Source organism: Mauremys mutica, unplaced genomic scaffold (genome assembly GCF_020497125.1).
Source record: "Mauremys mutica isolate MM-2020 ecotype Southern unplaced genomic scaffold, ASM2049712v1 000516F_np12_subseq_1:120448_obj, whole genome shotgun sequence".
Classification (NCBI taxonomy): domain Eukaryota; kingdom Metazoa; phylum Chordata; order Testudines; family Geoemydidae; genus Mauremys; species Mauremys mutica.
In genome coordinates, this window is record NW_025422988.1 from 17,356 (window position 1) to 33,646 (window position 16,291).

A 16,291-nucleotide genomic window follows, 5' to 3' on the forward strand; every position below is an offset into this window, starting at 1 on the left:
GATGTTAAATAGCCAATGAAGTTACAGCTGTGCCTGTCTGCACCTTATTAACCAATTAGCAATTGCTGGATTGCCTGCATTAATTGTATAAATGAAATATGCTGGGGAGAAATAAAGGACTTAGCTGCCAATCATACTGACTGAAGAGCTTTGTTCATGCCCGCTTGAGAGGCACCGAGACGCAACAGGCCTGGACCCCCTTACCCCTGTCTGCACCCCTCTCCCCAGCAAGCCACAGCCCCACTCTCAGCCCCGGTTCTTGACCGCGGCTTCCGCGGGGCCACAGCCATGGCTAAGAGGGCACAGTGTGAAATGTTTGGGGACCACTGGTTTAGGGTGATGTTCTCAATCACTTCTACAAAGTCCAATAAAAAGCTTATTGCTCACCCACCTACCCCTCCATCAGGACCAACTAGGTATGTTCTGCTGCCCCTCACTCATGCAGGAAGGATAATAACATTTCATTCCACTCAATCCTAAAGTGATTTGTAACCCAACACCACCAAAACTGGTCATTTTGGGAAAGTGGCCCCATCATGCTGCATACCTAGGCAGAGTAGGTGTGTCTGTGCAAACACGGTCTGTTCCTGAAGTCTTTACCCCAGCTCCTCACTAGGTGTGAGGGGGGAGCTCATTCAGCCTCTGCTTCTGCTTAGTATTTAAAAACTCCTTATTGTCCCTAGCTCTGCTGGCCTTAGATTTCTATTCCTGTCTTTTGCTTAACAGCTCAGATGAGGTGGCTGAGTGGTTAAGGTGATGGACTGCTAATCCATGGTGCTCTGCACGCATGGGTTCGAATCCCATCCTCATCGGATGCGTTTAGTCATCATCCCCTCCTTTTGTAGACAACCATGTCCCCCTTTGGTACAATGACAGATCAAACAATGTTGCTTCTTGCAAACAGAAACCCAAACTCCCTTGCTTAAAATAAAATGTCTAAATCCCAGATTTCTTTAAAAAAAAATTCTCTAGTGCTGTATTTCTTAGTTTTTATCTCAAAAGGGAACATCCTCATCATCTCCCCCAAACACCCTGGGACCTGCCCAAATTATTAAAATACCCTCAACCAGAGCAAGGCCAGAGCAGTGAACCAGAGCTAGTGTCTAGGCCAAGCTGTTTCTGAAGGAGGCAACTCAAACATTTTCTCCCTGCTTCCCTTGGCAAGGTCTGACTGAGAAAACAAAATTCCCCAAACTGGAAATTTTCTGCTGAAAAACCAATACTAAGTCTGTTTGGGGACTTTGGTTTGCAAGTATTATTGTTATTATTCTCTTCTGATTTCTGAATCAGTTCAGTTCAGTCCTTGTTCTCCAGGTGTTGTTTCCAGCTGCTGAGTTGTGGGGGAGAGAGGCCAAGTCATGATGTCTCTTCCTCTCTTTCATAGTTTCTTCCAACTTGCTAGGAAGCTCCTTTGCTATGATGTGAGTCAAGCAGTGTCCCATTGTCTCTGTGCTATCTTGGAGAAGCCTGCATTGGTACACGGTTCCTGGGATAGTCCTTTGGAGTGTGGATCCCTTCAATGGGCCAGCAGCGAGTCTGGCGCCTCCCTTGTCGCACCTGAAAGGCTGGTGGGGGGCATTTCCCAACCTCATAACATATATCAGTAATGCACACAGAGCAAAAACTTCATAACTTCCCAACCAATGCGAGCACACACAAGCCAACACGATATTAATGTTCAACAGATCAAGACTTTTGAAATGATACTTCACCAGGCAGACTTTTGTACAAAACCATGGCATCATTATATGAGAGTGGTGAATATGGGGCTTCCAGGTGCTGCTTTTGAGCACAGCGTGCCACACCTGGGGCTTACATTGCAGTGGAGACGTACTCTTAGAGTCCATCTCTCCTGGGATAAAGATGGCAGCAGGGCTGGCCTGGGTCATCTGACTTGGGCTCCTGGACGTAAAGCTGAGGGGCTAAAAAAACTGTGGTGCAGATATTTGTGTTCACACTGAAGCCTGGGTTCAGAAACCCTCGCCCCTCATGGGGCCTCAAGAGGTTGGGCTCAAGCCCATTTGTCTGCACTGTAATTTTATAGTCTTGCAGCCCCAGCTCCATAACCCTGAGTCAGCTGACCCGGGCTTTGGGACAGGTGCCCTGGGTGTGTTAATCACAGTGTAGACGTAACATTAGGCTACATCTCCAGTGCAATGAAACACTCTCGGCTGGCCCGTGTTGGATTAATCAGGAATCACGCGGCTTGGTCTGGAGTAAAGATGTAGTGTCCATGTCTGGGCTCAGGCTCAGTCCCCTGCTCCAGGAGCCCAGAAGGGTGGGAGGGAGTTTAGCGAGTGGAAAGTGGTTGAGAACCTGTGAGATTGAGGGGGGGACTGGGGGAAAGCGCACAGGTGAGCCTAACTCAGCTCTAACGAACGCGGGGGATCCCCCAAACTTTCAGTAATCTTCTATTGTCAGGTGAGCCTGTTGAATAGTTAATTCAACAACCATTCAAGAAAAGAACCTCACCACTGGGCTTTGAGAGCGAAGAGGACCAATTCCATTGAGCTCTGAATCTGTGTTCGTAGTATCCTTCTTGTGTCTTCACCTTCTAGACAGAGTAATGCCAATACACAGGTGCCGACCAAAAGCCACTCCCGAAGTTACCACTGGGAGTTATTTAATGATAACCACCCGAGGAGAAAATCTCCTGTTTACAAAAACAGGGGGTTTAAACCATATTAGCACATGGAGTAACAACCTGCTTGTTACTTATTATGAGAGCGATTGTGGCTGCCCACGACCTATGAGTGACTCTCTGCTTGCCCAATCCCCAACGGGCCCAGACCAACTTTGCTCGTGTTTGGATTCTGTAAAGCAGTAAAGGCAGCAGCGGGGGTGAGAAAGGTTTGTTTAACCGTAACTCCCAAGGTGTTGATGAGGTGTGTGCTGGGGGATTATTTTTTTTTTTTTTTTGCAACAGAGTCCGACTCTTCAATCGCTAACAATTCCCACATATATAAAGCGGGAAAATAAACTAAAATGGTAACCTAAATTTGAACTAGATGTCTCGGTCATTGTAACTACAATAACTTTAGAGGTGTATAAAAAAAAGTAAAACCCCCCCCCTCCCCCCCAAGCAATGCTAGGTATATATCAAACGCTAATCCCGGTGTAGAATAGCGGTCTGCAGCGTGTCAGAACTTTTCTGGAGCTATGAAAGGGGAAAGGCCCAGCCACTGCAGCAGGCGAATGCAGGGCAGGCAAGTTCACCGCAGGCATTGTAGGAATACTGGAGGCGGCCACTTATGGTGATATATATGAACAGCAGCAGGTCTACACTTGCGACAATTTGTCGCCGTCACTTAAGTTTTATGCTGCAAACAGGTCTCTAGGCAATCTCGTCGAGGTTGGGAATTGATGGGCTCTGGGGTAAAATAGGAGGGGCTGTGTGGGTTGGGACTCAAGCATCTGACGGACAGGCAAGGGGTGCCGACACCACGGGAGCATTGTGTGTTTTTTCACACAACTTCTGAGGGCAATCAAAAATAAATGAATCTAGACATAACTTTGTATAGTGCATGACCTGGCCAAAGAATCACACACACATCACAGCTATAGCAAGGAAAACCATCACCTGCTCCTCTGCTTTGCAAAATCCAAACACATGGAAAGCTGTGTCGGCCCCTGGTAGGGGATGGCAGGGAGTCATGTGTGGGCAGACAATCGTGTTTGAGGCACACAGGCAGGCACCCTGTCTGATAAATGGCTTAGCTGGCTAATAACAAACCCTGTCTTGTTTAAGCAGGAGATCCTGTGTTCAACTCCCAGTAGTGCCTTGTTGATTCACTCTTGGAGCACCTGGTATTGGCTACTGTCAGAGGACAAAACAGAGAACTAGATGGACCTTTGGTCCAGTCCAGTCTGGTTTAAATTACACTTACAGGCACTGATAATAGAGTTGATGAAAGTTTGGGAGTTAAGAGCTGATAGGTCAGTGTTCTAGCCTGTCCAGTCTTTTCCCTACACCCCCCCTGAATTTTCCCACCACCCCCCCCCCAGTTTTGTGAGCTAGTTACATACCCATTTAGTGACTGTTTGGAAATCGGAATTTAAACTGAAACATTAATACACACTTTAAAAGCTTATACAGTGTATGATAAATTATGTGTATCTGAAAAAGTATAATAGATTTGAAAAGTATGAACATAGACTAGCTTCCTTGCTTCCTTATACAGCTGTTTTTTATGATGTCAGTGCATTCATTTCGGTGATGTTGGCCAACCAAATAATTTCAAATGATGATTTGTAAGCAAAGTCTAAATGAGCTCTCCCTGACAGCTAGTGATGAGCTGGGGGCTAAGGCTTCAGGGCCAGATTATATTTACATTCACACCTAATCTACCTAGGTATCCAGCAAACAGAGCTGTGTTGTCCAAGTGATAGATTTTGGCTGGGGTTGGGTTACAAACCACTTGAATGTAGGGGGAAGAGGGGATGAAATGTTGTTCTTATTGTATGAGTAAAGGGCAGTAGAACTGTACTTAGCCTGTGATGATTTGAAGGCATCAAGAGAGAGGGTGGGGACCTGTCCCTCTCCACTGTTTAAAGACAGAGCTGATTAGGCTCCATAGATAGTCTTTTGTTCTGTTAAGTGACCACTGCAGCTGAAATCACTGACAATCAGGTCTAAGTGCTTAGTCCTGTTGTGGGGACAGTGTTCCTGTGGGTACAGTGTTTTTGTGTAAGAGACAGCCCAGATTGCTTTAGCAGTGAGGTTCCCACACTGAGAGCTCAGCTGAAATCACTGAGAGCTGGTGGAACCTCAAGAGACCAACTCGCAGAGGTCACAGTGGTAGGTGACAGCAGAAGGTGACTGTGCAGGGCCATTGGCAACAGAGCGGTGGAGTGAACGGTGGCACAATGAACAGCCATGGCCAGAGCGAACTGTGCCTTTTTGTCCCCCACCTAGGAGGTGTACTCACGTGAAAGTGAAGTCTGAGTCTCCACTGACCAAGGACAACACCGGTGAGTGGAGTGCGGTGGAGGGAAAAGTGAGGGGCATGTTAAATAACCATTTGTTTGTTGGACTATATTTTAGTCACTTTGCTCCAGAATGCTAGATTTGTGACTGGGAATGGAAACTTATATAAATATGTTTCCCATTGGCCATTATCTTTGAAAAATCATGGTGATCGGGGGAGGTCCCGGATGACTGGAAAAAAGCTAATGTAGTGCCCATCTTTAAAAAAGGGAAGAAGGAAGATCCAGGGAACTACAGGCCAGTCAGTCTCACCTCAGTCCCTGGAAAAATCATGGAACAGGTCCTCAAGGAATCAATTCTGAACCACTTAAAGGAGGGGAAAGTGATCAGGAACAGTCAGCATGGATTCACCAAGGGCAAGTCATGCCTGACTAACCTAATTGCCTTTTTCGATGAGATAACCAGCTCTGTGGATGAGGGGAAAGCAGTGGATGTGCTATTTCTGGACTTTAGCAAAGCTTTTGATACAGTTTCCCACAGTATTCTTGCCAGCAAGTTAAAGAAGTATGGGCTGGATGAATGGATGATAAGGTGGATAGAAAACTGGCTAGATGGTCGGGCTCAACGGGTAGTGATCAATGGTTCCATGTCTAGTTGGCAGCCGGTATCAAGTGGAGTGCCCCAAGGGTCAGTGCTGGGGCCGGTTTTGTTCAATATCTTCATTAACGATCTGGAGGATGGTGTGGACTGCACCCTTAGCAAGTTTGCAGATGACACTAAACTGGGAGGAGTGGTTGATACGCTGGAGGGTAGGGCTAGGATACAGAGGGACCTAGACAAATTAGAGGATTGGGCCAAAAGAAATATGATGAGATTCAACAAGGACAAGTGCAGAGTCCTGCACTTAGGACGGAAGAATCCCATGCACTGCTACAGACTAGGGACCAAATGGCTGGGCAGCAGTTCTGCAGAAAAGGACCTAGGGGTTATGGTGGACAAAAAGCTGGATATGAGTCAGCAGGGTGCCCTTGTTGCCAAGAAGGCTAATGGCATTTTGGGTTGTATAAGTAGGGGCATTTCCAGCAGATCGAGGGATGTGATCATTCCCCTCTATTCAGCACTGGTGAGGCCTCATTTGGAGCACTGTGTCCAGTTTTGGGCCCCACACTACAAGAAGGATGTGGATAAATTGGAGAGAGTCCAGCGGAGGGCAACAAAAATGATTAGGGGGCTGGAGCACATGACTTATGAGGAGAGGCTGAGGGAACTGAGATTGTTTAGCCTGCAGAAGAGAAAACTGAGGGGGGATTTGATAGCTGCTTTCAACTACCTGAAAGGGGGTTCCAAAGAGGATGGATCTAGACTGTTCTCAGTGGTAGAAGATGACAGAACAAGGAGTAATGGTCTCAAGTTGCAGAGGGGGAGGTTTAGGTTGGACATTAGGAAAAACTTTTTCACTAGTAGGGTAGTGAAGAACTGGAATGGATTACCTAGGGAGGTGGTGGAATCTCCTTCCTTAGAGGTTTTTAAGGTCAGGCTTGACAAAGCCCTGGCTGAGATTATTTAGTTGGGTTTGGTCCTGCTTTGAGCAGGGGGTTGGACTAGATACCTCCTGAGGTCCCTTCCAACCCTGAGAGTCTATGATTCTATGATGGAATTTTGGGTAATATCCAAACCTATACTGACCTGGTGATGTGACTGACCCTTTGGGGTCAGAGGAACACTTTGTTTATGTGAGCAGAGTTTTTAAATAACCTCTCACTGTACTGGACCTCACTGCTGATTAGGAGTCAGAGAACTGGGATGCAATAAAGGGGGCTGTGTGATTTCTTTTTTCAGCTGCTCGATAACCCATGTGGGGGATCAGAAGCACAGTTGGTGACTGGTCGGTGAGTTTAACTTCAGTGTTAACCAGCAATTTTGGGAGCATCTGCTCTCCCTTTTTCAGCCTGCCCTAACTTTGGCATTTTCAGTGAGAACTGCCCCTGGGCCACCAGGTCACACTGAGCACTGAAGTTAAATTAATAGAATGTTTTTTTATGACCAAGTCTTATGAAATCAACTGAACTCCTTTGTTTTCTTTCATCTGAGTAGGGTTTCTAGTTTTCCAATGTGATGTGATCTCCCAGCTGGAACAAGGGGAAGAGCCATGGGTCCCAGACCTCCAGGGTTCAGAGGAAAGAGAGATCCTGAGATCTCCCTGCACAGGTGAGGAAACATTAAACCACCTCAGAATCTGTAAGTGCCTGAAGGAAACATCTGGGATGCCCAACAAAGCCCTTGGGGAGGTCTCTCGGTTCATTATTGTCCCTAGCAGGGGTCATATCCTCTGGGTAAATATAGTTCATGGCTTCCTATAGATCCTAGCAGACACCAGGCAGTAGCTTCCTCCCTTCCCCCTGCGTATTTGGATGGGATGTGAAGGCTGAATTCATCCCCCTCCTCTCTCCTATTTGGGGGAAGAGTTTGGGGGAGTTCAGCTCCTGATTTTTATTTGACCTGTCTTCAGCACTTGTTTTTGTTTGGTTTTCCCCTTTCCATCCCTGTTTGAGGTTTCTGTCTCTGTCATAGCAGGTGATGCAATGGCATGTGAGAAAGAGGAGCAGAATTCTCAGCCTGAAAATGTTGAGCCAGCGGGTAAAAACAGAGCATTATCTCAAAGATTGAAAAGGAACGTGTACAGGAGTCCTGAGCAGGGAAAATCCTGGAAGATTCAGCACAGACCAGAAACAGATCAAGGAAACCAGCCAGGGGAGAAAGTGGATAAATTTATTTTCTGTTGGGGAACTCAGAAGGTCCTCATGGAAACCACAACACAGCAGGATATCCTCAGGCGAAAGAGAAAAAATACAAGCCGTGAGTGTGGGAAAAGCTTCACTCAAAGATCAGACCTTTCTAGACATCAGAGAATCCACACAGGGGACAGGCCCTATGGCCTGGTCTACACTAGGAGTTTATGTCGAATTTAGCAGCGTTAATTCGACTTAAACATGCTCCCGTCCACACCAGGAAGCTAATTAGTTCAACCTAGAGGGCTCTTTAGTTCGAATTCTGTACTCCTCCCCGACGAGGGGAGTAGCGCTAAATTCGACATGGCTATGTCGAATTAGGCTATGTGTGGACGGAAATCAACCTTAGTAGCTCCGGGAGCTATCCCACAGTGCACCACTCTGTTGACACTCTGGACAGCAGTCCGAGCTTGGATGTTCTGACCAGTCACACAGAAAATGCCCAGGGAAAATTTGACATGCTCCGGCGCCTTGTGGATGTTCTGCAGGACCGCAGGCAGGAGGACAGAGCCCCCCTGCACTGTATCTGCAACCGCCCTCCCCCGCCACAAAGTCCCAAACCCCCCTCACCCAAAGTAACAAGAAGGAGGGGCGACAGGGGCCGTGAAAACTGTCACTGCACCCCTGCAGAGTGCACAAATACAAGAAGGCTCTCGTTCCCTAAATGTTGAGAAGTCCTTCCCTTCCTGGCTCATTGAAGCCCCAATCCCAGTTTCATCCCCTAACTGTGTAGTTGATTATTAAAAGTAGTTTGCTGTTAATTACTATTTCCGTCAAGTTTTTCTACAGAAGACTGTCTGTGAAGCGGGGTGGGGGGGGGTTGTTAATTGCATAGGACAGTCACCTTTACCAGGGTACAGACACAGGGGCAGGATCAACAGCAGGTCACACACACAGTGCAGTCAGTAGGCACCCTGGTCGGTCTGGGAGGTGTTTTCCATGTTCTGTGTGGGTGGGGGGTACGTGACTTTGTGGCATGGGAGGGCGGTTACAGAACTTATGCAGCGGTCCTTGTCCCCGACCACAGAGCCACGCAGCAGGGGAATCTGTAACCGTCCTCCCCCGCCACAAGGTCACATAGCCCCCGCACACAGAGTCCTGAAAAGGAGGGATGGCAGGCTCCGTTGAAACAACCAGTCCGGCACTGCAGACCGCTCTAGGAGGAGGAGCCTATCATTCCTCGAGTGTAGAAGCGGTGTTAACATCACTGCACACCCTACCCACCACAGTCTGCGTCCCTGTTTCAACCCTTTAACGCGAATTCATTAATAAAGAATACGTTGTTAATTAACAATGTTCCATTAACTTTATTTTTAAACGTGTGTTGGAAGGGGGGAAACGTGGTGAACGGGGTATGTAACCGCAGAAGAAAGTCAACAGTAACTGAAGCAGGGGCAAGTTCAGCTTCCCTGTAAAGAAACTGAACAGTCACAGGTTACCCTGCTCCCTGAGGAACCTAGCTTTCAAAGCCTCCCGGATGCACAGCGCTTCCCGCTGGGCTCTTTGCCTCAACCTCCCATCCCGCCATAAAGGTCTCCCCCTTGCTCTCACAGAGATTGTGGAGCACATAGCTATCTGCAATAACAATGGGGATATTGGTTTCGCTGAGATCCGAGCGAGTCAGTAAGCTCCTCCATCTCCCCTTGAGACATCCGAAAGCACGTTGAATGATGACAGTTACCCAAGACCACCCTCAACACATTTTTCCCCCCAGCATGCATTGTGGGGAAATCCCAGAAATCAAATGGGCAGCGGGGACTGCGGGAACTGTGGGATAGCTTCCCACAGTGCACCGCTTCCAATGTCGACGCTTGCCCCGTTAGTGTGAACTCACAAAGTCGAATTAGAGTCCTTAGTGTGGACACACAAATTCGACTTTGTAAGGTCGATTCCACAAATTCGAATTAAGTTAAATTGAACTAATCTGGTAGTGTAGACATACCCTATGAATGCACTGAGTGCGGGAAAACCTTCAATCGCAGTTCGCACCTTATTAGGCATCAAACAATCCACGGAGGAGAGAGGCCCTATGAATGCCGTCTAGCAGCTCAAACCTTAGATTTAATTTACCCTGGTTCCTCAACTGTAGCTACAGCTCTAGTGGCCATCAATCCAAAGACGGAGAGAAATGGAGAGTTCCAACCATTGTCCTTTTAGTATCTTATTGTTCCTCTCTCTGTTTTTTGTGCTGGCCTTTCTATTCTATCATTTTCTGCCTTTGTTTAGTGGTAACAGTTGGTTTCCATCACTCACGTTTGTTTGTTTAAATCTCTATCCATTGTTGAATAAACTTTTTGCTTGTTCGATAACTGTACTCAGGTGCTGTGTGAGATACAGTAGCAATGGTCCACAGTAAAACTAGTAACCTGGGATACTTGGGGAAGAGAGGATCTGGGATTTCACCGAGTATCTGGTGATCCGGGCTGGACCCCAGAGGGGGACACATTGAAGGAACTCAAGGGTTAAGGTGGCTGCTGTAGCTCAGAGGAGGGTGCTTGAGTTCCAGCAGGCTGGTGAGTTTGGTCACTAACATCCAGCTGCCAAATGGAAAACTCCCTCTTCCTTGTGGCAGGTGGCAACAAGGAGACTCACAGTCCTCAGCACCCTGAGAAGGGTCACAATGTGTCTCTATGTTGATCCACCTGTCAAATTCACACAGGGAAAGCTCCCGATAGCACAAAACTCTGCCCTATGAAATCATGGAACATGTGCTCTTTGCTCTGTGAAAGCATGTAAAGAATCCAAGCGCTGGAGGACAGGGTTTGGGTCCAGAGTGACCTAGACAAATTGGAGGGTTGGGCCAAAAGAAATCTGAGGAGGTTCAACAAGGAGAATTGCAGAGTCCTGCACTTAGGATGGAAGAATCCTATGCACTGCTACAGCCTGGGGACTGACTGAGTGAGGGGGGATTTGATAGCAGCCTTCAAGTACCTGAAAGAGCAGCATTGTGGGCTTTCTCCTTGCCACTTTTGCTGGGCTGGGCAGGCGTCCTGGAGGCCTTTCTAGAAGAGAATTGGGAACTGAGTTAGAAAAACCAATGTGAAAACCAGAACCTCAGGTTTAGACTCATTCATTTATAATATTAAATCTTCAATTCTAGTGTCACAGTCAATACAATTGCTTCAGCCTGATAGTTGCCCAAAGAGAAACTTAACGTCTCTCCAAGGGGAGTGGAGAGAAAGCACTTTTCAGAGTCCAAGAGAGACAAGGTGGTGAGGGTAAGAGGACCAACCTCTGTTGGTGAAAGAGACAAGCTGTGGAGCTAACCCCACACACTTCTTCAGTTCTGTGTAGCCTGGAAGGTCGTCTCTTCCATAACCAGCAGTTAGAACATTAGAACAGCCACACTGAGTCAGACCAGTTCATTTAGCCCACTCTCCCGAAAGTGGCCAATGCCCGGCGCCCCAGAGGACCCCTGGGACCAACATGGATACAACACCACCACCACAAACAAGGTTAAAAGTCAATGCACGTGGGAGAAGGATCTTGTGTTTCATTCCTTATGTCCTAATCCCATCATGTGGCCATTTCCTTTTCTTCCTTTCTGTTAAAAGCTTTGGTGTTTTGCACAGAAACATTATTTCTCCAGGAGAGACACAGGAGTGGGGGCTGCATTTCTGTGCCAAACAGTCACTGGAAGGTGGCAGACAAAGGCCTTTAGGACGAGGCGTCCGTCACTGTCAAAAGATCATCTCCCTCCTGCAGGTCACTGGCAGCCTGAATTTGTTCCTTATCCTCCCAGAGTCCGGGGGCTGGAATCAGCACTACCCAGCCCCTCCGTATGTAGCAGGAACAAACACAAACCTGGTCTTTAAAACAAGCTGTCCCATTCCTTCTCAGGGAAGATTTTTCTGTGATTGAAGTTGAGCTTCAGTTCCCCTCTCCTAGGGGCGGGGCAGGGGTGGGGCCAGCTCCCAATGAGATCTGTTTTCACCATTGCCCCCTTTCAGTCACTCTGGGATGGTAACTCTTCTCCCAGCTGTCAGGCAGCTTCCAGCCCATCCACCCTGCTCACTAACTCTGTGGTCATGTGTCACCCCCTTTGCCAGCACACAGAGCCTGCAGGAAAGCTACTCCTGCCAGATGCATTGGTGGTATAGTGGTGTGCATAGGTGTCTTCCAAGCAATTTAGCTGGGTTTGATTCCCAGCCAATGCAATAATGGCTTTTCTCTTCTGTTGTTTCCTCATCTGGAAGTGGTTTAATTTCAGTCACATTGTGTTACAATCACATTATCAATAGAATGAAACAATAAATGTGTCAAAGTCCAGCAGGTCATACAGGATGGAGGCACACAAGGGGCTGGAATGTGTCATCTGAGAAAGACAGAACACTTGGAAACCTGCATCTCCCATCCCCTGGCCTTGTGTGTTATGATTCCAGCTGCGTGAGCTGTTTGTAGGATGTTCCGGCATAATGGGGAAATGAAGTTTTGAGTCAGTTTTTGCTCCTGCAGATTCCTTTGCTGTTATAATTATAATGACATGAACGACAGGGAGGCAAAATAAACATAAACCCCAAATTGCAATACAGGTGGGGAAAGAGACGATCACGGTTAAGCCAAACACGTCAAAATAAAAATTAATACTAAAAAAGGGGAGAGGGAAGAGATCAGGTATGTGGAGATCCCCTTGATATTTGAACTCAAATTGTTAGAATCAAAGTTCAGACTTGACACTGGAAAACTACCTGTCTCTCTGAACACCTGTGATGAGCAAGATGGAGTTGGGACACCTGTTCTGCTTCAATCATTTATTGTCTCTCTGTTCTCTCCTTCTTCTCCCCCCAATTCCTCGTCTCCAATGTCTCTGCCTTTCTCCTCTTGCTCCCTCTCCCCTGCTCTTTCCCAGGAACTCACACTCTACAGCATTTAGGACAAGCCAGAGCTCCCATGTTCTGCACATGAGCCTGTGTCAGAGGACGTGGGACCCCGGTCAGAACCAGGCACCTGATCAATATGACCCTTTATGGGCGACTTCTCTGCCTGCTCTGCAATTTACATCTCTCCTCTTCCCCCTCCCCCCGCAAACAGGGTGGGGTACAGCTCTGACTGAGAGGCCTAACAGGAGAAATTTCAGCCCAAAGACAAATTTGTGTGAAATTTTGAGAAATGAAGAGCCCCCCAAATCCCCAGAACTCTAGTGTCACCCCCATGGCACCAGCACAGGGAACCCAATAAAATGGGGTTACAGAATACAAGGGGGGAGGCAGCAGGGAGAAAGGTGACAGGGAATCTCTCTTTTTCTTTCTCTCGTCACTTTCTGTTCTTCTCTTTCCTTCCAGGAACTGCAGTCACAGCAGGGAGGGGTTTGTCTCCGTGTCTGTGGAGGTGGTGGAAGTGATGGATTCTGTGACTTCCTGCAACCTCTGTGACTTCTGCAGTGGCCACAGTGGCTGACTCCAGGGCCACTCAATCAACTGGCTCCAGGGTCCGCCCAAGCAGCGGTCAATGCGGCTGGCCCGGGGACCACTTGACCAGTGGTCCCGGGGGCAGCAGGAGCAGCCACAGCTTGGTGGCCTCTGGCAGCACTTCTGGGGTGGCCAGAGCAGCAGCTGGTCCCCTGGGGCTTCCCCCTGCCCTAGCAGCAGCTGGAGTGGCAGCGACTCTCAGGGCTTCTCCCCTGGTAGCTGGTGCTCATTATCCATCAAATAAATCAAAACACTTCCCCCTGCAAGTGGATTTAGCCCGGGACCCTCAGAGTCAGCAGCTGTTATGCCCCCACTGAGCTCTCTGGTCAGGTGTCCTAGTGCCAGGAGCCTCCGATGTAGATCCTAAAATAGCGTTTTTGCACCAGGGGCAGCTGAAATTTTGGACCAGACATTGTAGCTCCACTGTTATTTTACTGAATTGCTTCAAAACAGCAAGTGTAGAAAGTCTCCTAAGTGTCAGGCTCTCTGCCATGGAAACAGCTGCCCCTGCTCTCCAGGAGTCTGTGTGTTCCACCCAGCAACGCACACACCTGCTCCACACTGAAGGGGAGTCAGACAGTGACGGTAACGCAAATCTTCAGACTATTAACCCAGGTCCTTTTCTTTAACCCAGGACATGCCAGTCAGCTGTTAGCCATGGTGTTATCTTCACCTTCAAATACCTCTCAGGACATTTAACAGAGGGAGTGAACCCCCCCAAATGGCTCCCTGTTGAGGCGTTGTACCGAACCTGCCCCTGGAGACTGTCTGGTTTTATACTCTTAGAGCTTTTTCTCTTCAAACCGCTTATTCCAATCTCTGGGCCACCTCCGCATTTCAGAGTTTAGAATTTACTCTCATCACCCTCCTATGGCACTTTCCATGTGAATTGGGCAAAGCAAGTGGGGGAAGCTCCGTGGCTAATGAAAACCAATGCTCTGGGTGAGGCCTGAACTGACACCCACAGCTGTATTTCCCCCTGCATGAGCCACTATAGGTGCTTCTTAGACAAACTTGGGCTGTAGGTGGTTATGTGTGTCTGTGCTTCACCACTTTGGCTGCTCTGTGAAAAGCTGATGGTTCAAACAGAAGCTGGTGGGTTTTTGTTTTGTTTTAAGCAATTAGAGTCTAGTACGTTTTAACAGGCAGAAAATGTCCTATTCTGGTCTAGCCCCATTTGACTCCTTCTGTCCATCTTCTTCCTTCCCCCTCAGTGTCTTTCCTTCCCCACTGTGGACATGCAGAGATGAACCCCAGTCAGTCTGTGTCACAGAGAGTCTGTATCTCCTAAGGAATGTGGGTGAAGGATTCCAGCTGAATTAACGCCGCTCACCTGAGTTAGAAACATTTGTTTCTTTCGAGCACATAGTGGGAAATGGGACATTAATTCAGAGCCAGGAGGCAAGGCAGAGGCTTCATGCTCTTGATCTCCATGAAGGGAGAGAGGATCCCCAGGAAGGAACAGAGCTTCCTTTAGATTCAAGCTGGGTCTCCTGGAAGTTGGAAAAGACCCTTGGTCACTGAGGATCTCATGGGATCGTGCTGCTCCAGAGGCTCGAGAGTCCTGGGTGCGGGGAGGGTGTCACTGCACAGTCTGAAATGGAAGGGAGGACCCTGGAAGGGATGGGGAGGAACAGAAAATGGAGAGGAATGAAACAGAATAAACACCTCTTCTCTCTCCCCTCCCCAACCCAGCAAGAACTGTTATCAGTGGGGAAACTCCCCACCATGAATGGCAGAGACCACAGAGACATTCGCCTCATGCTGAGAAGTAAGGTGACCAATCACCAAGTGTGAAAAATCAGAGACTTTCACCAGATGCATTGGTGGTATAGTGGTGAGCATAGCTGCCGTCCAAGCAGTTGATCTGGGTTCAATTCCCAGCCAATGCAATGATGTGATGATTCCTCCACTGGGAATTGGTTTAATTTCAGTCACATTGTTTCCGTTTATTGAGAGAATCAGTGTCCCAAATCCCACCAGGTCATTAAACACCCAGTGAAGGAAGAAAGGGGCAGGACTATATAATAAGCAGTTGGAGTCGTCCTGGTATTACAATGCTTGGTTTATTTATTTTTTTTTAAATTCCTTTACTTCCCTCTCCCTTTTAGACTCAGAGCCTTTAAGGTCAGAAGGGACCAGTGTGATCATCAGGAGGGAAGGGGAGGGGGAAAGCCACTTCACAGGCATTCAGAGAGGGAGAGGAGACAAAAATGGGAATGGGGGAAGTATAACAGACCTATTGAGCATAGAAATCACTGCTGCTCCTACAACAGCAGGGACAGGCCACTAGGAGCTGGGAAAAATTAAGCCATCATGTTTCTGCCTGATTTTGAACCAGGGACCTTTTGCGTGTTAGGCAAACGTGATAACCACTACACTACAGAAACTCTGTTGCAAGGTTCTGCCCCTCCCTTCATAAGAACGGCCAGACTGGGTCAGACCAAAGGTCCATCCAACTCCATATCCTGTCTGCCAACAGTGGCCAATGCCAGGTGCCCCAGAGGGACTGAACCTAACAGGTAATGATCAAGTGATCTCTCTCCTGCCATCCATCTCCACCCTCTGACAAACAGAGGCTAGGGATACCATTCCTTACCCAGGCTGCCTAATAGCCATTAATGGACTTCACCTCCATGAATTTATCTGCAAAAATAATGAGGAGTACTTGTGGCACCTTAGAGACTAACAAACCTATTTGAGCATAAGCTTCCGTGGGCTAAAATCCACTTAAACAGATGCATACAGTGGAAAATACAGCAGGAAGATATATATATACACAGAGAACATGAAAAAATGGGTGTTGCCATCCGCACTATAATGAGAGTGAGCAGTTAAGGTGAGCTATTATCAGCAGGAGAAAAAAACTTGTAGTGATAATCAGGATGGCCCATTTCCCACAGTTGACAAGAAGGTGTGAGTAACAGTAGGGGGACAAATAAACATGGGGAAATAGTTTTACTTTGTGTAATGACCCACCCACTCCCAGTCTTTATTCAAGCCTAATTTAATGGTGTCCAGTTTGCAAATTAATTCCAATTCAGCATCTCTCGTGGGAGTCTGTTGTTGAAGGTTTTTTGTTGTAATATTGCGACTTTTAGGTCTGTAATCGAGTGACCAGGGAGATTGAAGTGTTCTCTGGCTGTGTTTGAATGTTATAATTCTTG

At 47.7% G+C, this 16,291-nt stretch overlaps 3 non-coding genes across 3 annotated transcripts; 2 read left to right on the forward strand and 1 right to left on the reverse strand.

Annotated features, from left to right (window-relative positions):
- Positions 1-730: 730 nt before the first annotated feature.
- On the forward strand, positions 731-812 carry TRNAS-GCU. The gene has a single exon. It is a non-coding gene; the product is annotated as a tRNA-Ser (tRNA).
- Positions 813-14,944: 14,132 nt separating this feature from the next.
- Positions 14,945-15,016, forward strand: TRNAG-UCC. The gene has a single exon. It is a non-coding gene; the product is annotated as a tRNA-Gly (tRNA).
- A 425-nt stretch (positions 15,017-15,441) lies between these two features.
- Positions 15,442-15,514, reverse strand: TRNAV-AAC. Its single transcript has one exon. It is a non-coding gene; the product is annotated as a tRNA-Val (tRNA).
- Between the last annotated feature and the right edge of the window lie 777 nt (positions 15,515-16,291).